Genomic DNA, 25,789 nt, shown 5'->3' with positions numbered 1-25,789 from the left:
GTCTTGGGAAAATGGCCTATTCTAAGGTTAACCTATTGATGGCAGAAATGAAGGCCACATGGTTGTAGAATAATAATATCTGAGGAGATGGAGACTAAACACTGCTCAGTCATCAGTATTATAGTTATATGCAAGGAAAGACCTTACTTAAGGTGATTGATTATTCTGGAGTCTAGTTTTAGCTGCTAAGAGATGTGATTGAGGAGGTTGGTTCCAAAAAATTTAGTGCATTTGGTTATCAGTGTAGCATGTGTACAAGGCGTTGGGCATATTAGTTCAGTCCACCTACAACCATATCTACCTGGCTTATGTTTTTTGCATGCCATGAACAATGCACTAAGACATTTAAAAAATTGAGTGGCTCATGGTTGTGGTTAAGGAGCTGTAGATGGATTTGCAACCACCATACCTTATTGGCACTGTTTGAGGCCTTTTAGAGGTGGAATTCTTCAAATCAGTTGAGACATTCTTTGTTTCATACTTCATTCAATTGAAGACGATGCTTGAGTTACAAGAGCTCTTGTGACATCTTATTTTAACATGAGGTGAGGGAGCAGTCCAAGATAGAGCATGGTGAGAGGGTGAAATATATTGTGATTAATAATATGTTTTGGTCATATTTAAGATATAACTTTTGTGCCTGCCATTTTCGTTATCATTATATTTAAGGATTTCCACAAATCCTAACATTGGGGAGATCTATGAATGCATTGATAGCATGCTTGGTCAGATGATTGCCACCATTCATGAAAGAGATGTACCCTTTAGTTCTATTATGAGCTTGCTAAACCAATCCTTTAGCAGAGCGAGAAGTTGAACATGAGTGAGAAGTTGAATGCCACTCTACATAGTACATACAGTTGCTTGTGCATGGATTCTGAATTGGTATGTGGAGAAAATTGGCTGATTTGTTCCCCTTGATGACAATGAGGTGCAATATGGCTTCAGAAGGTTTTTGTTGTGAGGTTGTCACACCATTGCCCCAAAAACTTTGGGGACCCCCTTTTCAGTCGCCTTGGCAAATTTTTTCGAAGTTGTCCAAAAAATTTTGATTTGATTTTTTGAAAACTTTAAGTCTTGGACACCTTCATGCCAGAAGGGAGAGGGCTAGATTTATTTTCACCCGATTTCAACTTGATTTTCAAGAACAACCAATTTCATCCTTAGGCCGAACAAATTTCAAAGAACAGCGCTCAGCAGGATAAAGTTGTAAATTTCATACTTAGACGATTTGTTTGAAAATTTGGATATAATTCTATAAATTTGAATAATTTTCAAAAAATGAAATTTGGTTAGATTTAAGTTTTTTTTTGGAAAATTTTGAATTTTTTCAGTGAGAAAATTAATTGTAATGATGAAATCAAATTGCAAAATCAATTTTAGTCTCTAGAGAAATGATTTTATTTGTGTTAAAAAAAAAAATTAAAATTGCTTAGCAAAATCGATTTGAATTGAATTGCAAAAAATTGGCATTAAATAGATTAAATTTGCGTTGAAATTTTTAAGCCTTTAATGAAATTAGTAATTTAATATTAAAAAAATAGCTTTTGGCTAGCCAAAATCCGACTTTAATGACATATTAATTACTAAATCATCATTAAATGGAAACATTTAGCATCTCCAAGGCATTATTTATTTTATTTTTGCAATCTTGGTCTAATTGGCAATTTAAAAAGTTAAATTTTATCTTGGCAAAGTTAATTTTTGGCTAAACATTCAATTGGGGGCCAGTTTTGTGTTCTAATTAATATATTTTTTGTTCCCAGGGTCCTAGTCGACCAGCTAGGAAGGATAAGCAAGTGGCGTATAAGAGGAAGCTTTCTCCCCGTATCTCCTTATTCCTCACTCCTCTTTGGTGCTTAGGCGATTTTGACTAAGTGCAAATTTCCTCTTCCTTAGGCGATTTTGCAAAGGCAGATTGGCATTTCTTTGGGCGAATTTTTGTAGTTAGGGCAGATTGGCATTGTGTTGGTAATTTTTAAAGACAATTTGGAGCTGCTCCCCATGCTTGGCGATTCATTAAGAGCAGCTCTGCACCTCCCATGCTTGGCGATTTCCTTCTAGAGCAGACCTCATGATCTAAGTCTGATTTTATTCCAGATTTAGCATCTTTTGTCAAGAAGAACATCCTCCATATTTGGCGAGTTGGTTAAAGGACAAAATTTTCCACTTTTGGGCGATTTTTAAAGGCAGATTTTTCATGGTGTTTGGTGATTTTTCCTCTTAAGCAATTTGGATCTGCACTTCCCATTCTTGGCGATTTGTGTTGGCAAAAGGAGAACATTTTCAGAATTGCACAATAGGAGGGCAGATTTGTTATTGTTCAAGTCTAATTTCATATTTGCTAGAGGGTTGGGATTTTGAGGTCTGATCTTACATCTTAAAAAGGTTGCGATTTCTCCCAAGGTTGGAAGATTTTTGGTTGAAGAAGAAAATAAGGAGTAAAGTCTGATTTGTAGCACGTGCATGGACAATTTCAAGTGGGCCAAATTCTGATTTTTCCAGCTAGGGCATCAAGATTTGCAAGTGATTTGAAATTTTTAAGTTTGATCTTAAATTCCAAAAGAAGACTCGGTTATTGGTAAAGGTAATTTCAAAGCATTTAGAGTTGAAGGGGTCCTTAAGAGGATTTCTCTTTTTCGTTCTTGTCTAGTTTTGTTTTCCTTGGTTCTTGCATTCATCATCCACCACTGCATCATCCTATCCTAGGTTAAAGATTGGAGATTGATAAGGGTAGAATCCATGATAGGACATTTGAAAAGGCAGAAATAAGCTAGAGCACCCTAGGTTGAAATTGGGAGATATAAGTGTGTTAGAAATGCTTTAGAATAATTGAGAGGGGGGGGTGAATTAGTTATTCAACGGTCCAAATGTCTTATTCAAACTTATTCATTCATCCAAGCTTTAACTTTCCTATTCAGCAAGTTACTGTAAATCAACATGCAAGCATAACACATAAAAAGATCAACACATAACATAGTGATTTACGTGGAAACCCAATTTGGGAAAAACCACCAGTAACATGCTATTCAAATTCTCACTCCTCTAAAGTGATGCCCTGTGAAAGGCCTACCCTATTAAAGGCTACAACACATTGTTAAATGTGACCTGGTTAAAGGATTTAACCACCCTGTTAGAAGTGGGTCTGGTTAGAGGACTTTAGAACATTCATTTGGAATGCCACCTTGTTAAAGGATTTACAAATGGCTATTAAACCAACCTAAGTCCATAGGATTTTCTTTTACCCTAACTGATACAATTACTAGAGAGTAACAATAAGGGGTTTTGACCTGATTACAGAATACAACTCAACTTGCAGATCTTAGATCACTACTTAGCTTATAACATTGCCTGGCTTTCAGTTTTGCAACTCTTGACAGCTTGCCCTCCTTTCAAGCTTAGTCTCCTTGAGTCTCCATGCTCAATGTACCAGTGCAATCCTCTCTTTTTGACCGCTTGTCGAGGCAGAGTCTCTGTACTCTGTTCTTCTTTCTCCTAGATTTCTTCTCCTTGACACCCTTTCAACCACTTCGCAATTTGGCACTCTAGCAGCTCTTGCTTTTTGGTCTATGACTCCTTAAATAGAAATCTGGAATTTATTTTCCCGCTCGATTCTTCCCTCCTTCAATTTCAATTCGTATGAATTAGGTAGGATTTATTGAATCTAACCCATATCTTGTTTCTTCTAGAAACATCATGAAAAATCCTCTTGAATTCGCTCAAAAACGGTTTACATAGAATTCTGTGCCACTAGCTCATCATCCTTATCCTCCAACTAGTTCACAAAATTCAAGATAACAAACTTGTCGGTTCAGATTTGACAAATCTTTGATATTTCCAATAATGCAGTAGCTTAGCACTATTGAAATTTTGGTGCTCGACACATATTGTGTTACTCGGGATCAGCTATGTTTTACTGATGCTCGACACCTATTGTGAATTCACTCGGCATCTACTAAGATTTTTTGATGCTCGACACCTGTTACTTTGTTCGACACTTGAACTTCACTCGACACCTGAAGTTCACTCGGCACACACTAGATTTTTCATTTGCTTGGCTCCAACTAAAAATTTGCTTGGCTTAAACCAGCTTGCTCGGCACTCACTGATGAACTTAGTTTAAGTTTTGCAATCAACCTTGTTCCAATTTATTCCTCAACAGTTTCTAAGTGTGACCAACCTCTGTATCTTCAAATATGTTATTAATACATCATTTAACCAATGTCTTAGTTGATCTTTGTATCTTACATCTTGTTGATTAAATCCTCTTTATAATCAATTAAGTGATAGTACTTGGATCTTATAAGCAATTGTCATTCTTACAAATAGCAGGTTTGACATCAATGACAAAACAATGATTGAAAACATTTTTTTAACAACAATCTCCCTTTTTCAATCAATCTTCTTCATCAATGATCTTTTCAATTAGATTTCCAACAATCTCCCTCTTTGGCATTGATGGGAAACCAAACTGATCAACCATCAGACTAAACTATTTAACCATGCTAACTAGGTTAGAATAGTAAGTCAAATGCCAAAAAGAAATTGATATACCATTAGTTGTCTCATCTCCCTCTTTTGATCTACTATCCTGATTGCTTTACTTTTGCTTCTCCCTCTTAGCTGCTGTATCTTTTCTTTCCTTTCTTACATTCTCTCCCTCTGTATGCATTGCTCATCTTCTGCTATTTCTTTCTCTTTCCATATTTTCTGATCAGCTCCTTCATTCTTCTGTTGTCAACTATTGATCAGTTCTGCTATTTCTCCCTCAATCTTCATTCTTTTTCATTCTTCTCCCTTAACTGTTGATCATTTCTTAATCAGTTTCCTGCTACTTCTCCCTCTTTGACTACAATGCCAAATACATGTTAACATCTTAGCGTCTTATCATGCAAGTGTAACATTTGTTGGCTCTTTCAATTTCTCCCTCTGTCACCTTGCTTGTGACTGATATGGAACTTCATCACTTAAATTACTTTTAGGCATGAATCCTAAAGTAAATATCTTCTGCATCAATGTGTAATATCTCAATCAATCAATTCATTTGATGCAGGACAATCTTACTTTTACTTAAGTACCTTTGGCTGGGGGTATCACCCCTAACTTACCTCTAAGATATTGAAAAGCATCTTTAGGTAGTGCTTTTGTGAAAATGTCAGCAATCTGTTCCTTTGAGCTAACATATTCTATTTTCACTTGTTTGTGTTCCATCAATTCTCTTACATAGTGATACTTGATTGCAATGTGCTTGGTTTTGACATGCATTACAAGGTTCTTTGATATGTTGATAGCACTTGTATTATCACAATAAAGTATTATAGGCTCATTTATCTTTTCCTTCATACCATGCAACAAATGTTTGATCTATACAATATTAGTGCAATTGATAGCAACTGCAACATATTTAGCTTTTGATGTTGATTGTGAGGTACAACTTTGCTTTTTGCTTATCCATGTAATCAATCTTCTTCCCAAGAAAAGTACTCCTCCACTGGTGCTTTTTCTGTCATTAATATTGCCTCCCTAGTCCGCATTAGTGTAGGCTCTTAGTTCAAACTTCACTCCTCTTGTAGTACAAACCAAAGTCATCAGTTCCTTTTAGATACCTCAATATTCTCTTCATTGCCATCAGATGATTTTCTCTTGGATTTGCAAAAAATCTTGCCACTGTTCCGATTGCTAATGTAATCTCTGGTCTACTATGTACAACATACTGCAACTTTTCAATCATTGATTTATACATTGTCTGATTTACTTTAGTTGACTCATCATTCTTGAATAACTTATGTCCTGTTACCATTGGTGTGCTAATTGGTTTTGAGTCTTCTAATCCAAATGTCTTGAGTATCTTCTTAATGTATTTTGATTGGGTCACAAATATGCCATGCTTCAATTGATGTACTTGCAATCCAACAAAGAACTCGATTTCTCCAAACATTGACATTTCAAACTTATGTTTCATTTGATCAGCAAAATCTTTGCATAGAGTATCTTTTCCTTAAAATATTATATCATCAACAAAGATTTCAAATATCAAAATGTCTTTACCTTTTTCAACTTTGATATACAGGTTGCTGTTGTCATTTGTTCTCTCAAATCCTATCTTCACAAAATATTTGTGCAGTCTTTCATATCATGCTCTAGGGGCTTGCTTCAAACCATAAAGTGCCTTATGTAGTTTGCAAACCATATCTTTGTTGTTGTCATCAACAAATCCCTCTGGTTGTTCTATGTAGACTTCCTCTTTCAGTATACTATTAAGAAAAGAAGACTTCACATCCATTTGGTAGACTTTGAAACCTTTGTAAGCAGCATATGCAAGCAGTGTTCTTACTCCTTCCATTCTTGCAACAGAGGCAAATGTCTCCCCATAATCCAGTCCTTCTTGTGCATAGCCTTTGCAAACTAGTCTGGCTTTATTTCTTGTTATCTCACTATTCTCATCAAGTTTGTTTCTAAACACCCATTTGATACCAATTACATTCTTGTCAGCTGGTCTAGAAACTAGGGTCTAGGTTTTGTTCTTCTCAATTTGATCTATATCTTCTTCCATAGCTTTATACCAGTCATCATCTTGTAGTTCATCTTTTACTGTTTTGGGCTCAACCTTGCTCAACAGGCATGATTCATTCCTTAGTCTATTTCTTGTCATTGGTCTGGCATCCTTGTCACCAATGATTTGATCTGCAGGGTGATGTCTTCTCACATACTTGGCTAACCTTAGTTCTGTCCTTCTTCCCATGTTTGATCCTTCAGCTTCAGAGTCATTTTTCTCTTCTTCATCTGGTACTTAATCATTTCTTTCATGTATACTGTTTTCAGAATCAGAATGTGCATTTTCTTCATTCTGCAACTTGGCTTTTGAATGTAGCTCGACATTCACTGGTTGTGACTTGGCTGATACTGAAATTTGTTGCTGATTCCCAACTTGATTAGCAACATTATCTTCAACAGTCATTCCTTCATAGAAGTATATAAAAGATCTATAATCTTTTGACTGCTTGGACTCATCAACTTGAACTTCTGCATGCTCATCAAAATTTACATTTGCACTCTCCACAATCTTGTTAGTGTTAGTATTCAAACACTTATACGCTTTGCTTCTAGTGGAATATCAAAGGAATATGCCTTCATCACTTTTTGCATTAAACTTGCCGTTTCTAGTGTTTTTAAGAATATAGCATTTACAACGAAAGACTTTGAAATGTTTTACATTAGGTGAGTGACCATACCACAATTCAAAAAGTGTTGCATTTGTACCTTTCTTGACTTGGACTCTATTCAGAGTGTAAACAACAATACTTACAGCTTCTCTTCAGTACTTTAGAGCAACATTAGCAATACCATTCTATGGTGGAGTTCTTCATGCTGATGTTTGCCTTTTGATACCTTTGTTATTGCATAATATTTCAAATTCTTTTGATGTAAACTCTCCTCCTCTATTTGATCTTAGGCATTTCAAACTTTTTCCTATTTCCTTCTCAACTCTGGCCAAATATCACTTGAACACATGAAATGCATCAAATTTTTGCTTTAAAAACATAGCAGTCATCATCCTGGAATAGTCATCTACAAATAACATTATGTATCTGTCTCCTAGGTAACTTTGCACTTCTATTGGACCATATAAGTCTGTATGGACTAACTCTAGTACTTCTTTGAAAGTGTATGTTTTTCTTTTGAAACTAGACTTAGTCATCTTCCCTAGTTGACATTGTTTGCACATTGTATTTTCAGGCTTCTTTAGTTTAGAGAAACCTTTGACTTTGTTTTTTTTGCTGATGCTAATCAGATTGTCAAAGTTAACATGACACAATCTTTTATGCCATAACCACACATCATCAAATTTAGCAAGATAGGTTGCATTTTCCATATCTAGGTAAAACAAGTTACTCCTAGTTTGTTCACCTTTTCCTATTAAATTTCCATCAGTGTCATAGATCTTGGTAGATTTGTTTCCAAATTCAACTTTGCAACCTACATTGCCTAATTGTGATACACTCAACAAATTGTAGTTCAATCTTTCAACATAGTAGGCATTATCACATGAAATTTTCTCTGTAAGTTTAATTGAACCTTTTCCTTTGATTTGACATGGAGCATCATTACCAAATCTAACATTATTTCCATCATATTGAGTAAAGGTAATAAACTTACTTTTATCTCCTGTCATGTGATGTGAGCATCCATTGTCTATGATTCACTTGTCATTCTTGTTCACATAAGTTGCCAGTGTTGTTGCCTCATCTTCATCTAATTCATCCTTCATGGCTACGTAGACTACTTCATCATCATTCTCATTAGAATCCTCTTCAACAATGTAGCATCTTTTGCCTTTGTCCTTGTAATCTCTGCTATCATCTTTTCTTTTGTTCTTGTACTTGTTTCCTTCTTTGTAGTTCTTCTTCTATGTACACCTTGTAGCAATATGACCTACTTCATTGCAATTAAAACAAACGAGGCAACTTACCTTTGAATTTACCTTTGCCTCTATGGAATCTTCTAGCCAGCAGTGCCTCCAACTGTTCTACATCTTCGTCATCTGTGCTATTGTCACTGGATGCATGTTTTCCTTTTCTACCCTTCTTCGTTGATGTCACCTCCTCAGTGTCTTTCAATGTCAGCTTGACCTTGAAAGCAAATTCAAGATTCTCAGGTCTGTAGTTATCAAAGTTGGACAATTCAAATGCAGTAAGTCTTCCCACTATTCCTTCAAAGGTTAGTGTGTTTCCTTGTACACACTTTAGCTCTTGAATGATTGAAACTCTAATAGCATAGGTGGGGAGCATACCTTAGCTCTTGAATGACTGAAACTCTAATAGCATAGGTGGGGAGCAGAGTCTTTAAGTATTTGCTGTTGACAGTCTCTTCTTCCAATTGACCACCCAGACTTCTTATTGCACTTACCACTTCTTTCATTCTAGCAGCATATTGAGCAGCATTTTCACCTTCCTCCATTTTCATGTCATCAAACTTTCCTCTGAGGCTTTCTCTTTTTGCTCTTTGAGCATTCTGATCTCCTCCATAGATATCTGACAAAGCTTTCCACATTTTGAATGCAGTGTCACATCCTTTGATGTCATCAAATTCAGCGTAGCTGAGTGCAGAGGCAATCTTCAGCATTGCCTAATTGTGCTCCTTTCTTTTGTTCAAATCATCTGTAGAGAGAGGTCCAGCTGGGTCTACACGCTCTATTCCAATTGAGGTTTATGCATAATCACCTATTGAACCAAGGTGCAATTTCATCAGACTTTGCCATGCAACGAAGTTGTCTTTGTTGAGCTTGGGAACTTCTCTTAGACATCTTGATCTTCCAGCTTCTAGTATCTTGAAACTAAATCAGCAGATGACTCTGATACCAATTGTTAGAAATGCTCTAGAATAATTGAGAGGGCAGGTGAATCAGTTATTCAAGGTCCAAATGTCCTATTCAAACTTATTCATTCATCCAAGCTTTAACTTTCCTATTCAACAAGTTACTGTAAATCAATATGCAAGCATAACACATAAAAAGATCAACACATAACACAGTGATTTACATAGAAACTCAATTTGGGAAAAACCACCAGTAACATGTTACTCAATTTTCACTCTTTTGAAGTGATGCCCTGTGAAAGGCCTGCCCCATTAAAGGCTACAACACACTGTTAAATGTGACCTGGTTAAAAGATTTAACCACCTTGTTAGAAGTGGGCTTGGTTAGAGGACTTTAGAACATTTATTTGGAATGTGACCCTGTTAAAGGATTTACAAATAGCTATTAAACCAACCTAAGTCCATAGGATTTTTTTTTACCCTAACTGATACAATTACTAGAGAGTAACAATAAGGGGTTTTGACCTGATTACAAAATACAACTCAACTTGCAGATCTCAGATCACTTCTTAGCTCATAACATTGCCTGGCTTTCAGTCTCTACAACTCTTCACAGCTTGCCCTCCTTTCAAGCTTAGTCTCCTTGAGTCTCCATGCTCAATGTACTAGTGCAATCCTCTCTTTTTGACCACTTGTCGAAGTAGAGTTTCTGTACTCTATTTTTTTTTCACCTAGATGTCTTCTCCTTGACACCCTTTCAACCACTTCGCAATTTGGCACTCCAACAACTCTTGCTTCTTGGTCTGACTCCTTAAATAGAAATCTAGAATTTCTTTTCTTGCTCGATTCTTCCCTCCTTTAATTTCAATTCATATGGATTAGGTAGGATTCATTGAATCAAACCCATATCTTGTTTCTTCTAGAAACATCATGAAAAATTCTCTTGAATTTGTTAAAAAATGGTTTACATAGAATTCTGTGCCACCATCACATCATCCTTATCCTCCAACTGGTTCACAAAATTCAAGGTAACAAACTTGTCGGCTCAGATTTGGCGAATCTTTGACATTTCCAATAATGTAGCAACTCGGCACTATTGAAATTCTGGTGCTCGGCACATACTGTGTTACTCGGCATCAACTATGTTTTACTGATGCTCGACACCTATTGTGAATTCACTCGGCATCTACTAAGATTTTTTGCTGCTCGACACTTGTTACTTTGTTCGGCACTTGAACTTCACTCGGCACACACTAGATTTTTCATTTGCTCGGCTTAAAGTAGCTTGCTCGGCACTCACTGATGAACTTAGTTTAAGCTTTGCAGTCAACTTTGTTCCAACTTATTCCTCCAAAATTTCTAAGTGTGACTAACCTCTGTATCTTCACGTATGTTATCAATACATCATTTAACCAATGTCTTAGCTGATCCTTGTACTTCATTACAAAACTATAACTCAACCTTTCCCTTAGATGCTCTTGTTACATCTTGTTGATTAAATCCTCTTCATCAATCAACTAAGTGATAGTATTTGGATCTTATAAGCAATTGTCATTCCTACAAATAGCAGGTTTGACATCAATGACAAATTAATGATTGAAAACATTCTTTTAACAACAATTTCCCTCTTTCAATTAATCTTCTTCATCAATGATCTTTTCATTCAGAGTTCCAACAAAGTGTAGTCCATTCTAAGGTAATGGTGAGGCAGAAATAAGTGGTAGTCTCACCCCTAGGTTGAAGATTGGAGATTGATAAGTGTAGTGATAAGATTTGGCGAGGCATAAATAAGTGTAGAATCCATCGATAGAAAGAAGATTGGCAATCGATAAGGGTAGTCCATATCATTTAGAAAGAAGGGGCAAAAATAAGTGTTTAGGATGGTAGATGTTAGTGCAAGCAAGAACCCTGAGGGAACAAATACTAAGAAAGACAAAGAGGATATGATGCCCAAAACAACTTTTTTCTCGAAAATGAGGTGAATAACTGATACCATTGTCGGTACAATAAATATGATACATTTAACGGACAAACTATCTAAGGAAGGACAATCCTCTATGGCAAAAAAGATATATAAAAGTGGAATTGTACATGCAACAACTTTACCTCCTACCTTGCCTTGTCCAAAGTTGGTTATGGAGTGTGCATCCAGGTTTGATCTGATCAGTAAATCCATCGTTTTTGATGAAGGGAAGGGGGTGTTGGCCAATATTGGCAGACAAGCGATCAATGAAGCATTTAACATTCCCTAGTATAAGAGCATGACAGTGGTGATGATCGATCAGGCAGCCAAATCATTTCAGGATAACCAAGAAGCTTATTTCACACATCTAAAGTAGGATTGGTTACACGAAGGAAAGAAAGGAGTAACTAGATCATCGAGGCTCACCATAGCAAACTTCAAATCAGAATATGGAGATCTCATTGTGCTTCTCAGCTGGATCATGGGCCTAGCTCAAGGTGTGCAATTCGAAAATTAGATGTACTTCTTTATTGATGAAATTGAAAAAGGAAAAATAAGATTTGATTGGGATAGGATCATAAGCGAGAATCTAGAGTTGCAACTTAGAGCTGTACAAACCAAAAGCAATTCTACATGGGATCCTATTTGTTTTACCTAATTGCTAGATTGTATAAATGTCTGGGACTTAGGGCCTTAGGAGAAATTGGCAGTGGGCCGAGGCAATATTTGGTGCATGAATGCTATCCTCAGCTTCATTTGCACAACAAGGACTACAAAATGTTTTGTGACGCCTTTGCTATGAAGACAATAAGGGTATTACAAGGGACACCTACTAGGAGACTCTCATCGGAAGTAGAAGCGAAGATAAAAGAATATGGGAGTTGCTTTATTCAATTTCCGCAATTCGCATACATTAGAGTAGTAGGGAGCACAGTTTGTCCCAAGAGACTTCCAAGATACCCACTCGACAAGGTAGTTTTGATGGAATTGGCTAAGCAACTTGAGTGTTATGACAGAATAATGGAACTCAAAGGTAAGACAGGGATTGCCTTCTCATTCCGAATTGGCAATGATAGTTGCCCCAATCGTGTCGCCTTTGCAATTGCAGAGAAGGAATTGGAATGGTATCATCTAGGATGGTACAGAGCAAGGCAAGGATTCAATCCTAATGGTCTTATCAAGGTATCTCATGGAAATGCGTTTAAACATGCTCCCACTATAGAAGACTTTTGGGCCAATGCCAAAGATGACTTTCATGTGAGAAAGCTAGCTTTCTCAAGATTGTCGGTGAACATGATGAGAGATATCAAATGGAGAGGCCTTGATATTATCGATCAATTGGAAGATGGTGGAGATGTGCTAAGAGAAGATTATGTTATAGTAGAAGGAATAGAGTTGAATCTAGTAGATTGGGATGATCATTAGGATCCTTCCTTGGAGGCAGTTACAAGAGCAATTGATTTGCATATCGAGTCTTGATATAATGAAAGATTAAGGAAGCTACAAAGTCAAAAGATCCCCCTTATGAGAAGATGAAGCCAAAAGAAGGTCCAACGGAATCAGTCGGACAAAAGGGTGAAGGAAGTAGCCGGCAACAAGAAATAGTTGGAAGCAAGAAGAGAGCTTTGGAGGTTGAAAAAAGCAAAGAACATTCGGAACGTCCAGTGAAGAGAGCATGCAACACCGTCAAGAGAAAGTATAATTGAGGCTAGAGGCCAAGAAGATAACACAAGTGAACAAAGGACCGCGGTAGAAGTGAGCTTTGATTCAGAGTCAAGTGGTTATAGTGAGAGCACCGAGTACTCTCCTCTCTGAGAAAATCAACGTGGAGATGACATGGCAGTTAGAATAGGAGGAGATGGGCTGATTGATATTGAGTCAGGCGCCTGAGGTTGTTGGTGATGCTTTGTTAGTCGAACCAAATCCAGATTTGGGGACATGCACCGCCCCACTATGGTTAAGGAAAATGCTTATGCCAAGAGGCGAGGTAGTAATTGTCTGAACAATTGAAGACATCCAAGGACTAATAGAAAAGGGTGATAGCAAGAACCAAAAACAAATGGCAAAAATGGTGGCAAAGGTAATTGGGAGCGACAATGATGGTCACCGAAAGGTTTAGATTGCTATGCCAACAATCGATAAGGCATTAGATGAGATTTTGGCCCAAGAATATGAGACAGTGGAGCACAATTTGGGAAGAAACACAGATGATATGGAATGTGAAGAGATCCAGGAGGGTATAGCTTCAATCAGAGAAAGGTTGAGGAAGGCAAATGAAAGGATGATAAAGTTGGAGGCCGAGAACAAATATTGGAGAGATTGCCAACCTATCCAACAGTTGCATCAGGCAGCCCTTCCTCAAGATAGTGGGAGCAACCTAGAAGAGATATCAACTCAGCTACATGAAGTCAGGGATTGGATCCATGATACAATCCAAGATGGGCGAAATTTCTTGCCTTCATCTCGACATTCCGGTCATTGGTGACTGTTAGAAACAAGTTCAAAATATTTGAGGAGTGGAAAGATTTCCTTCCAGTCAAAGATCTAGCTATTCCCAGGCTATACGCGTTCATTGGGCTGCCAGAGGCATATTTGGAAAGGGCCAAGTTGGTTGGTGAAAGAGGATTGAGTACGGTTGAGTCTTGGTTTGTTGCTTTGACTACCAGATTGAGAACACTTGAGAAGATACAAAATGCAATTGCATAGCACAGCCCAAGTGTCGACATTTCCATTTCAACCATGATGAGCGACGTTGAAGTGGCACTTGATTTTGAAGACATTAGAGAAGAGGACATCGATGAGACAAGACTTGGATCAAGATTGGATGAGTTAAGAAAGGTTGCTATCAAGAAGAAACATTTGGGCGCCCTTTCCTCCCTCAATGCCTTTATCGGATATGCAAAAGAGTATGAGAAGGATCATGAGAAGACACTAGAAGCAACAAACAACATGATGAAATCCGTTGAGCTCAAGATAAAGCATACATCTTGCCCTCCCATGGAAGAAGTCAATGAAAGGCTAGCTAAGTTCATTGCCTTAGCTAAAAGAACGAAAGAAAAAGAGAGATTTATATTAGATCATTTGATGTAAGCCCAAGTGGCAATTTCTCTTTCTTCTAGGGTAGGACAAGTGTCTAATTTTGATTGGCCACCATTTTGGTGCCTTCTCATTGGTTGCTACTTTTTCACTTTTTTCATTGGTCCAATGGCAAGGTGGCATCTTCTCATTGGCCGATGGGGTGGCAACCCTAATTAGGGTATCTAGGATTCAATTTGGATCGTCGGTTTTGCCTCTTTATCTCTACCGTCGGTTGTAAATTTTGGCCCCTATATATAAGGCCATTTGCTCTCATTTGTAATGGTCGGAGAAAATTTTTGCAAAGATAATGCCAAAATTCGCTATTTCTTTCTCATTGTTGTGACTTGCATGGTGATTAAGAGCCTTTGGTATTATTGCATGTTTTCTACTTCGAAATAGTTAGAGCAAAATTTCTTTTCAAGTTGTTAAAGTGGATTGCATATCAAGTTCTTAAGTAAAGAGTAAAGTAGATGAATAGTTGCATGGTAGCATTAGTAGATGTTTGATAGGGATCAATACTAGGCCACTAGCATCCTAGCGGCTTGTTGGGAAGCCTTGTGTCGTAAACTAGTTCATTTTCCTTTGAATTGCATCTATGGAGGTGGAGCTGCCAGTTAACTTTTATTAGATTCGATCCTCGTCCATTTGCTAATCTTTCCATTCATAGGAGTAGGAGTAGAATAGCAAAGTTAGGAGTTGGAGTTTTGAAGAGGAAAGTTAGAAAGGCGTAAGTCATAAGAACCATTCACCCTCCATCACCATCACCATCTCCATCAACATCATCTGGCATTCACACCAAATCACCATCACCATCATTCCACCAAAGACCAAGTTATCTTCGAATGAACAGCGTAAGGCCACCTACGTGATTACCAGCAAATCACATCGATATACTGAGTTAGTATCCATAGGTGTAAGGAACATTGGAGTTATTGTCATGTCTTCATGAGTATTAACTTTTCAAGAAAGGAATTGTGTGTTTGATACTCTGTATCAGATGTTTAATTGCTAATATGTTATGTGGTATAAAAATTGACATCAACAGTTCTCAAGAAAATATATCATGTACGTGAGTTTAACAGAGATGGACATGCATACTTTTGACACATGACATTTTGTTGGTGGCAAGTATACGAGCCTCTAGTTATTTCACATGCTTGCCATTCACCTCCTTTGATAGGTTTCTAGTTTCTTTGTTACTAAGATGAAATGGTCCAAATATAGCTTTATCCATTTCTGAAGATGAACAAACATGCCTATGGAAGAATGGAAAGCTTCTTGTTTTACAGTGTCTGGCATATCATACCAAGTTGTATATTTAGGATTGGTTTGGCTCATGTTTCAGGATTCAGTGCAGTTCAATAGTTCTAGGGATGAAGAGCAATATAAAAAGAGATATCTGTTGGATAATAAGTCCAAATTTTGCATGTTGCTCAAACCAGCTATTTATATCTTTTTTTGGCATTTTCATCTTGTCATTGTGATGTTTGTCACCTCTAATTGTGATTCTCAACTCATTTCTGCTTTGTTTTAACTTTTAATTGCTGTCAAAATAAATAAATAAAATAAATAATATCATTATGATTGCTGAATGAATTTTTGGATCAATAAAAATCCTTGCGTCTTCAGAAAATTATACAATAAATTTACCAACAAATCTTGGCTTTGTTTCACTTACAAATCACCTTAAACTAATTTTAATTTTAAACATTATTTTCATTTTCACATACAAAACCCATGAATTATTTTGTACCCGAAATCCTCTCTCTACATTCCTCATCCCTGAAACTTGGAGAAACACATATTTTTTTGTTTCGTTTCAATTTCAAGTCTCTGTTGCTCAAGCTATACAACCACCGATTGAAATCACACAGATTTGGATAAATGCCTGTCGATAAAGAACATTGAAATGCTTGTGTTCTATACAAGACAGGTCTTGTGAAATATATAATTTTAAATTTGTTATGTGCTTTTTCTGATCTCTTTAAGTGCTTAATGTATTCAAATGTCATTTCCTATAATTATGCAGGAAGATGGTATATATTACAGGGAAGATGATCTGTTGATATATTGGAATTTGATGTGTGCTGGTTGCAAACAGAACAGAGCAATCGGAGCTTGTCATATCTTTCCATAAGCCTCAGGCCATTCTATATATATTTAATATTAGCAATCGAAATATGTACATATGTAAAAATAACGAGCTAAGTCCCCTACTGTATAGCTAAATAGTTCCTAATTATGTATGGAGGAACAACTGTACCTTATAATCAGCTTCCAAGGGCCGTACCTTTGTAGAAGTGCCTCTGTTTAGTTTAAGTGCTGTTATATAATCATTTTGTTTATATGCACAAAGCTAGCTTATCAAATTTGTCATGGTCTTGGAAGAGCAAGTTAATGTATACGAAAGAAAATATCTGACAATACTTTTTATTGGCACACGAGAAGCGAAGGAAATAGCCTTTTATAAGACAATCTTATTTGAAATCTGTGTTGACTTTTTAAGGTGATGTATTCACAGTTTAATTTTTAATTCCCGAGTCTGATCTCTTCATGCATTCGGACTTTGGAGTATTTAAATACAAACTAATCAAAGTTGAAATTTGGATTGATGAATTTCAATAATGTTCTATGATCTTACAATATTATAGAAATGATAACATTTATGTGGAAATTATCTGCAGTGTAAATGGTAATAAAACATGTACATGGACCTCGAAAAAAGAATGATAAGGAAATGCAGTTATTATTTTTCTGGGTTTGACCGTGTATACACAGACAACTCCAGAAAAACAGTAGCTAGAATTTGATGAACTGGAAATTTCATGTTTGTAAATGCAGACCTCAAATTATTACATCAGTAATTTTGAAAGGAGAATATGAGGTTTGTTTTGCAATATTTTTATGACATAGTATGATAACACCTCTATTCAATAGTAGAGCAGTAGCACTGGTACCATTTGATCTATGTATGAAGTTTTTAGCTAGTATTTCGGTCTCCATGTTAGTATTTTATTATCAGCGAGGAATATTGCATTTCTACTTTTAATAAATTGATATGGTGGAACGGAGCGAAGAGTATGCAAAGCTAAATCAAAAGGAAGAATAATATTTGTATTAAACACTCATCTGAGATAAGTATGTGATGCACTTAGCTTTAGGAGTATTCAAATACACTAGCAGCTAGCAGCCCATAGATGATTTGATTGTGTTTATTAGATATCTTTACATTATTATTTAATCCACTTTCCCTTGATCCATTACTTATGAGTAGAGGCAGGTTAAAATGTTCTGTATAATAAATAAACTTGTGCATTTGAATCATCTTAATTTGGAGGTTATCGACATTTTCGCTTTGAAGTCTTATTCATATCAAACATTTAATCCTCTTAATTGAATCGACCCATCCAATCAATCAATCAATTAACCCAATCGAAACAAAGCCCAAACTTGCTCCTAGTCCTAAGTTCATATTTCATCCATCATCAAATCTCTCACTCCATCTATTCTCAATTTAATTTTTCAACTACCTCAATTTCTAATTCATATCGAAAAGTCCTTGTCTCAACATCATGAATATGGATTGTTTTCACCAAATTCAAGTGCAACACCAAGCCAGTCCATACATATCAAATGACCCTATACCTACATCACAAGCTCAATTTGCATTCTCATAACAAGCTCCTACATCTCAAGTTATCACATCATCACAACTTGCTGCAACACTTCAAGAATATGTATTCAAATTGACAATTGAGGACCTTCAAAAAAATCTTTATTGTCATTCACACATCACAACTCACTCAACAATCCTATCCATCTAGTCCTAATCCATATCAATATTCTTCTCCTACCTTTGACAAGGGAAACCCACCTCACTATTTTGTAGAACAAGACCTTGCCAGAGAGCTTAAAGAGATTCAAAAGCAACTTTATGATTATCAAATAAACCAGAAAGGGATTACCTATAAAGAACTATACTCCTTTCCACTAGCTAATCCAAATCATCCACTTAAATCTAATGCAAATTTTAATCCCATTGCTCCATCCTTTCCTCAATCTCCACCTAATTCCAATCCTCCACTTAATCCCAATGCCAATTACAATCCCAATCCTCCCCATCTCTAGATAATCCCAATCCTAAACTTGATTATGACCCAGGACAAGCAAATGAGTTTGAATCCTCAACTCTAAACAAGTATACACAATCACTCAAAAGTTCCAACCTATCTCCTGCACATAATCCCTAAACCAAAATGAGATTATACACCATTAGCCGATCTCCTTGATGCCATATTTCATAAGGTGGCTGAAGAAAATATGATGGTGTTTCCAAACACTAAACCTTATCCAGATGAAAACCTAAACCTATTTGGTTTAGAGAAAATGAATATTGTCAATACAATCACACCAAGGTTCATGATACTAATACGTGCCAAAAGTTAAAAGATTTTAGCCAAGATCTTATTGAAAAAGGTAACTTTAAAATTGAACATCCCAATTCTTCCATCACATCACCCTCCCATTTCCAAACATGTCAAGACCTTGTCTCAAAGCATGCTGCTATAGAGTCGTCTCCTCTCCTCTCCTCTCCTCTAGATCTAAACATTCTTCCACCCCATGATCCCCTTATATCTCAAGATCTAGTTACCTTTTTGAATCTACCTCATGATCCTATTCCTAATAAAGATCAAGAAATCCCTTGTCCTCCATCCATTAATGCCCCCCTTCCATGTCAAGACTTAACATCCACTCAACCATCACTTCATGAAGATACTCTTCCCATCCCATCCATTAATTCCCCTTCATGCCAAGCTGAAGTTATCCCATCTCAAGACGTGAGTCCCTTTAAACCACCCAATGATCCAATTCCCACTACTGATTTACTCCTCCTTCGTCCTCGTGAAGACATTCCTTGTCTTCCACCTATTAATCCCCCTCCATATCAAGATCAAATAAATCTAACTCTTGATTCCATTCCCTCCATTTCATTGCACAATCCTATTCCATCTCCATCTCATAATTTCCTCCAAAGTCAAGATCAAAGCACGCCTTCACATCCAATGCATGATCCCACACCATCCCATGATCCCATAATTCCCTCCACTCCACTACATAGTCAAGATCAAGATACCCTTCCACCTCCCTTTTCCATTTCAATTGTTCATCAATCTTTTTCATGCTCGGGTCAAATTTAGTAGGCGTCACATTGACTTATTGTTTTACCTTTTGTTTTTTAAGTAGATTTTCAACCTTTTTTTCTCAATTTTTCATTTTCAGCAAGGACTTCTTAGTTTTCCTCACTTGTATCACTTATGTATCCATTCAATGTGTTATTTACCTGATGTAGTTGAAGTATTGTCCATATCTTTGACTCCTTTCCCAATCTTTTCTTATGAGTTTCCAATTTTCCTTTCTAATCTTTGATAGTTTCATTCTTCCTATTTGTCTAGTCATTCATATGACTTGATTTTCACTTTCCCTTTTTGCTTGTAAATTTTCTTCGAGGATAACATTTTTGTCGAATAGATCAACTATTGTAGCATCAGCTTCTTCTAAATTTGTACTATTATGAGAAAGTTCTTCAAGATCCTCAAGACTTCTTTGTGATCTCTCTAGTAGTTATTTCTTTTTTGCAAATGAGACTTTTAGCTTTTTCTTTAGTTCATCATTTTGGGCTATAACTTCATCTAGGGCTTCTTCAAGTTGTCTTTCCTTTTTAACCTTTCCATTTTCCAGATCTACTCTCAAGTTGTCAAACTTATTTCAAGAGAAAGAAGCTTTGATACCAATTGATAAGTATAGGTAGGAAAGATTAAGTACTCGGAGAGCGCGGGGGGGGGGGATCAATACTTATGCAACAATTTGGATTTTCATTAATTAATTGATAGTCTGCAACAACATTGTTTCGATACCATAAACATTTAGCCGTTAACAATCCGTATGCGTGAAAATAAACTAGTATAGATATCTTAAATAAATCTATCTAATAAAATGCCGATAGATATCAATTATGAAATCCTTAGAATTTAATTTTTTACATCCAAAAATATTTATATTCAATTGTATCTATATTTATTTTTGTGGGACTGACTTTCATTTTTTATTTTAATTTCTAAACAAATTATCTTCAAAACTTAGAATTTTAGCAACACATTTTTCTATTTTATGTGATGTTTATTAAATTATTTTTAAAAGTACATTATATTTATAATAAATATTAAAATTTTGACGTGCGAATGGTTGTCAAATTTAAGCTAAAAGATAATTGTTAACATTAACACGCTAGCACCATCACACTCCACTCCTTCTGCCATTGTAGAATGCCTATCGGCATTAATACAAGATTCATAAAATAAAATTCGCATACAACACAAATTTTGGTATCTCAAAACTCTTGGCAAGAGGGCAAAATTGTGGTGGGGATAGAACCCACAACTTTTTCACTGTAGTCAAAAAGGTTTGTCGATTAGGCATACATTGGTGTTTCCTTCTAAGAAACTCACTTTGCCAGGAGTGACTAATAGAGTGTTAATTGTATCCTTAACTTATTAAGACTACTTTGTTAAGAGATTTAATGCTACCTATCTAGGCATTCACCTTGTTAGAGATTTTATCAAAAGTTCATTGACGAACTTAATATCCCGCAAAAGGTAATTCTTGTAAAAAATGATTAGGTATTATAAAGGATAACTTGACCTGTGTAGTGCTTCTCCTTAAACTTGTAAGATCAGTCTGTCCCTTTGTTTTCCCTTTGTAATACTTGTTGTCACAAGTTTCTCTCTCTCTCTCTCTCTCTCTCTCTCTCTCTCTCTCTGTGTGTCTCTGTCTCTCTGTCTGTCTGTCTGTTTGTCTCTCTCTCTCTCTCTCTCTCTCTCATATACCATTTCCTGTTTGATAACTCTAAACTTAATCTTGACCATAATAAATCTTAGGGTTAGGCTTCTTCGATAATGTCTTCTTTAACTTGATAGAAATTTTGACATCAATGAAAAAAATTCACCAACTCCAACAAAACGTGTATAGTGTGTTTGGGTAAGGTGAAGAGGTAGAGGAGTATGCTATTTTCCCTTTTGGAGAATCAAAAACTTGGACCCTTGAATCTGAACCAAGTCCTTGAGTCACCTTTAGCAGGCCTGTCGAAGTACTCAACATTCGAGAACGACCTAAGTGAGCACACACCTTTTGCTGGTGATTCCAACTCACCGTAATAAAGAAGCTTTGTAGAGTTAAATAATCCAAAACCTTGTTAATTCTTTCCTCTTGATTCTTGATATTGCATATCCTGAGGAAGCCCTAATTGTTGTACTGAGCAACACTGCTCCCTATGCCTTGCTTTGCATGGGTGTACACTTTCAGGTGTCAATATGGTTGGGAGGCCTAAATATCACTTGCTAGACCACAAAGGGTTAATGTGAACATAAGCCTATTAAACACCTTCTAGATGGTTGCCTACTTGGTTCACCTCCTAAACGGGGCATTATTTTTGTGCGAGGGGGAAGATTCTCTCATATAGATCCTCATCATAGGTATACACCTGGATGCTTGAAGGTGGTATTTGAAACTAGCCGTTGCTACAAGGGTAACCTTTGAACATATATTATTGAGTCCTTGGAAACACCAAAACATGGGTGCCCTCTAGGGGGTGACACAGTTGTGTGAGGTGAATGTATACATATAAGATGTAAGACAAGGTTTTGCCTTCTCTACCATTTTTTCTAGGGATAATGCATGTTTGTTGAGTCAAGACTATCCAAACTGTCCAATTCTTGTCAAGACTCCCCCCGTCCTTCCATGCTTCTTTTCCCTTGGTTGGATTGTTTGTGACTACTTTTGTCCCTATTGTCTAATTGTTCCAAACAAATCTAGAAAATAAACTCGTTAAATTTGAAAACTTTGTCAATTTGTCTAAAAATTGAGAAACTTTCTTGTTTACTCACTTGGTCCAACAAAAAATCTTGTGTGATTCAAAATCTTAGGGTTGATGCATTTCTTTACTCACCTGACAACTATTGGACTATCGCCTAGTAACTACCTTTTTCTCACATGAGATTTTGCTCAAGCATTGTCAAAACTTTGGTCAAGTTGTCAAAACTAGCTCTAATTCTCGATTGGAAAGCCATTTACTCACTTGGACTCTGTATTTACTTGCACGGGTCTATCAAACTCTCACCTAGGGAAGCATTCTCTTGCATGAGCCTATGTGAAAATTGGCCAAAATAGCAAGTTGCAAATGTCGTCCTATCAAATCTTCATTTCAATGTGGTCTTTACTTAGGAACCCTTATACACCTCTCTATCTACAACACGCTGAATTTGAAACTGAACCTTTTTCGGTTAAACACTTGTGACCCACGTACAACTTAGTCTCTTTGCTCCTCTTGTCTTACTATGTTGTCACACCTCACCATTATGATAATAAAATATCTTAGCTATTCTAACCACTACTCCGACGATTTGTACCTTGGTGTACATCACCCTTGCTGTCATTTCCACCTACTTTTAGACAAAGTTCTAAGTGTGGTCCTAGTCTAATCCTATTTCACTTTTATTGTGTATGACTACTACAACTAGAAGGGGAAACACATTTTCTTCACACAAACCTAAGAGAGAAAGAAGAACGAGGATATCTAAATGGCTAAATGGACTAAATCCAACATTCCTAGCAAGGAGGAGCAAATTCTTATTGCAAACATGAAAAAACAAATCCAATCTTGAGTTTTCAAATTCAAGAACTAAAGGAAGAAAATGATACATCATCAGATGAATTCTTTGGAGAAATTTTCCCTTCCTCTAATGATAGTAGAAAATCATATTACTATGATCTTGAATCCAAGACATTTGAGGACACTTCACAAATGCCAAAAAAATCTAGAAATATCTTTAAGGAAGGACCTTGGGTACCTAGACCAAAGCATGATTTAACCTGTTTGGAAAAATCTTATAAATCAGCTTTGGAAAGCTTCTTAAAAACAAACACATTGTTCTATCTCAAGACACTTCACATGGAATTTGGTTTTTGAGTAACTATTGTACCTATCATAGAAATAACAAACATAAAACTTCACATTGCACAAAATTGAAGAATAAAATCCAAGATACAATTGAAATTGGAACTCCTATTGACTCATGTGATGAGGATACTTCTCTTGAGCAAGATCATATTGACGAATCTATGTCTAGTGACGATCTCTTAACACCCTTACTTTGTCCAACACTCATGAACTTTCCAAAGCTTCAAATTTTTTTAACATGCCTCCATCAAATATAAAAGCTAATGCTTTCTGTACTGACTATGCGTACCCTTAAGGGCTATCTTTGAAAAAAACCCAATCTAATTTGCATTTGGTTGTAAACACTTTTGATGCTACTAAGACTAAAGATCCTAAACCTTTATGTACCACTATGCTTATCATGGATACTCCAACTAGTCCTCTATTCCCTCTTCAAGATCCTTTTGTCCATAGAAGTGGCTCCATGTCAAGCAAATTCTCAAGATGCTAATGATCAAGATCAAGCACCTTTCATCCCCTTCAAGATGTTACTCCATATCCTATGTCTTGTCCATCTCCCAAGTACGATGAATATGCCACTTTCATTGAGCTTATTTAAAATTGTGAGAAAATCACTATCCCTATGCTATCCAAAGAAACTTGTCAAGATTAAAGCATCCTCTCTTTTTCTACTACTTCATATCCACTTCAAAACAATCACTAGTACATTTGGCCTTCATTTTTGACGTTAGGCCATTTTGGCTTGTGAAATTCACTTTTTAAAATTATGATCCTGATTTCATCGAAATTTTGATGCCACTTAAGTTTGTTGTCAAAATATTGACCAAATTGGGATATAAACGAAAAAAGGAAAATTGAAACTCAGTTTATTCTATTTTGGGCAGATCGCGGGCAAGAGGTTGGGCTTCAACTATGCATGTCGATTTGTCAGTGGTAAGTTTGTATTCTTATTCGTATGTGTGTTTTTAGTAGTGGTAGAAGGTAGCTAAGATTTGCTAATGATTTTAAGTGGATTAAAAAACTAGGTTATACCTTGAATGAACTAGGATATTTTTATACTATACTTGTATGAGAAGATCAAAGTTTGTGTTCCATTTAATGTTTGGAGTTCAGTTTTAAGAGTATGGAGACTGTTGACTATGTAGAGTCTACATGGTGAATGTATAGAATTAGTTGTTGCATAAATGGAGGCCATTTGTTTACAAAGGTTTCTAGTGCATATATATTCTCAAATTTGAAGATGGGGTCACACGTTAAATGCAGAGGGCGTGTATTTGACCGATCGTAGGGAGGCTCAATTTAAAAGGGCTCTATCCAGTATGATTTTCCCACATAGGCATCTCTATTTTGTGAGAACATTACAAATGAGTCAAGTGTCCCCATCCAAAGTTGAAGGTTCATGTCAGAGGAGGATCAAATATTTCATAAAAGGTAAAATGCCAAGAAGGGTATTTTTATACTATACCCTAAAAAGACAAATAACAAAATTGTTTCATATCCATTAGTACATTATGTGATGTGCTTACAATGCATGAAAAAAAAACTCACATCATGATGAAGGTTGATTCCATGACCACGTTCAGAGTCAAAAGATTGTAGAACTTGTGTTGTTCCATCACTGTCTCTGTTTTATACATTTTACTCAAAGGTGACATTTCCTAAGCTAGTCCTTCCTCAATCTTCTCTATATTAAAACTAGTAACCAGTCTACTCACTTCAGGAGTCTCATAACCATTTAATTCAAACTATAATACAAATGCTTTCATTTTGGAACTTTTGAAATATAAATCTACATCTCTATTTCTTGATTGTAACCCCAAAGATATTTTTATTGAAAAAGTGGTCTCGCTCACTTATTTCATGATATCTAAACAAAGAATCAAAGTTTTCAAACATTTATTGACAACTTGTCACCATAGGCTGAAAATAAATGAGAATCAAATTACCAATAGGAGAGAAAATCTTTTAAAAAATCATCAAGAGCCCAGAGAGGTAATAGAAAATATGTTTGTGCATTATGGATGCATATTCAAGTGGGTCCTAATAGGAGAACTTTAAAGAGTATATGATAAGCTTGGCAGTGTGTTAATGGAAAAAATTAGTATTATATCCACGAGATTTTTTTTTCTCTCTACCAAAAGGCAAGTTAGAATATAACCGTTTTAACGTAGAGAAGATTTAGGAATGACTAGCTTAGACAATAAATGGTTCATATGCAATGATTATGATAGTTTTTAAATACTATACAACCATTTTTTGTTTAAATTAAAGATATTATATATGAAGGAAACTAAACTATGTTTCTCTACATTGCATTGCTATTCATTTTAGCTTTAGGTGTATTATACTAAAATGCATTATCATTAGCATGATCTACAAAAATTGAAGAGTCAAGACACATGCAGTTTGTCAAGCTTTTA

The 25,789-nt window shown here is 36.1% G+C and overlaps 1 protein-coding gene and 1 long non-coding RNA gene across 4 annotated transcripts in view; both read left to right on the top strand.

Moving 5' to 3' along the window:
- LOC149562021 (Wound-responsive family protein) overlaps positions 1 to 16,889 on the top strand; it is a 120,761-nt gene extending 103,872 nt beyond the window's left edge. For all 3 annotated transcript variants that reach the window (XM_089825559.1, XM_089825558.1, XM_089825557.1), the window contains one exon: positions 16,386 to 16,889. The gene's annotated coding sequence lies outside the window, so the exon portion shown is untranslated. The remainder of the gene's footprint in view (positions 1 to 16,385) is intronic.
- Positions 16,890 to 24,251: 7,362 nt separating this feature from the next.
- On the top strand, positions 24,252 to 25,031 carry LOC149562020 (uncharacterized). Its single transcript, XR_016363884.1, has 2 exons — positions 24,252 to 24,302; positions 24,633 to 25,031. It is a non-coding gene; the product is annotated as an uncharacterized LOC149562020 (long non-coding RNA).
- The last annotated feature ends 758 nt before the right edge of the window (positions 25,032 to 25,789 follow it).

Source organism: Cupressus sempervirens, chromosome 4, assembly GCF_028749045.1.
Source record: "Cupressus sempervirens isolate cs-2001-9-10 chromosome 4, ASM2874904v1, whole genome shotgun sequence".
NCBI classification, from domain to species: Eukaryota; Viridiplantae; Streptophyta; class Pinopsida; order Cupressales; family Cupressaceae; genus Cupressus; species Cupressus sempervirens.
The sequence above is the reverse complement of the archived record's forward strand: the minus strand, read 5'-3'. Positions and strand labels throughout refer to the sequence as shown.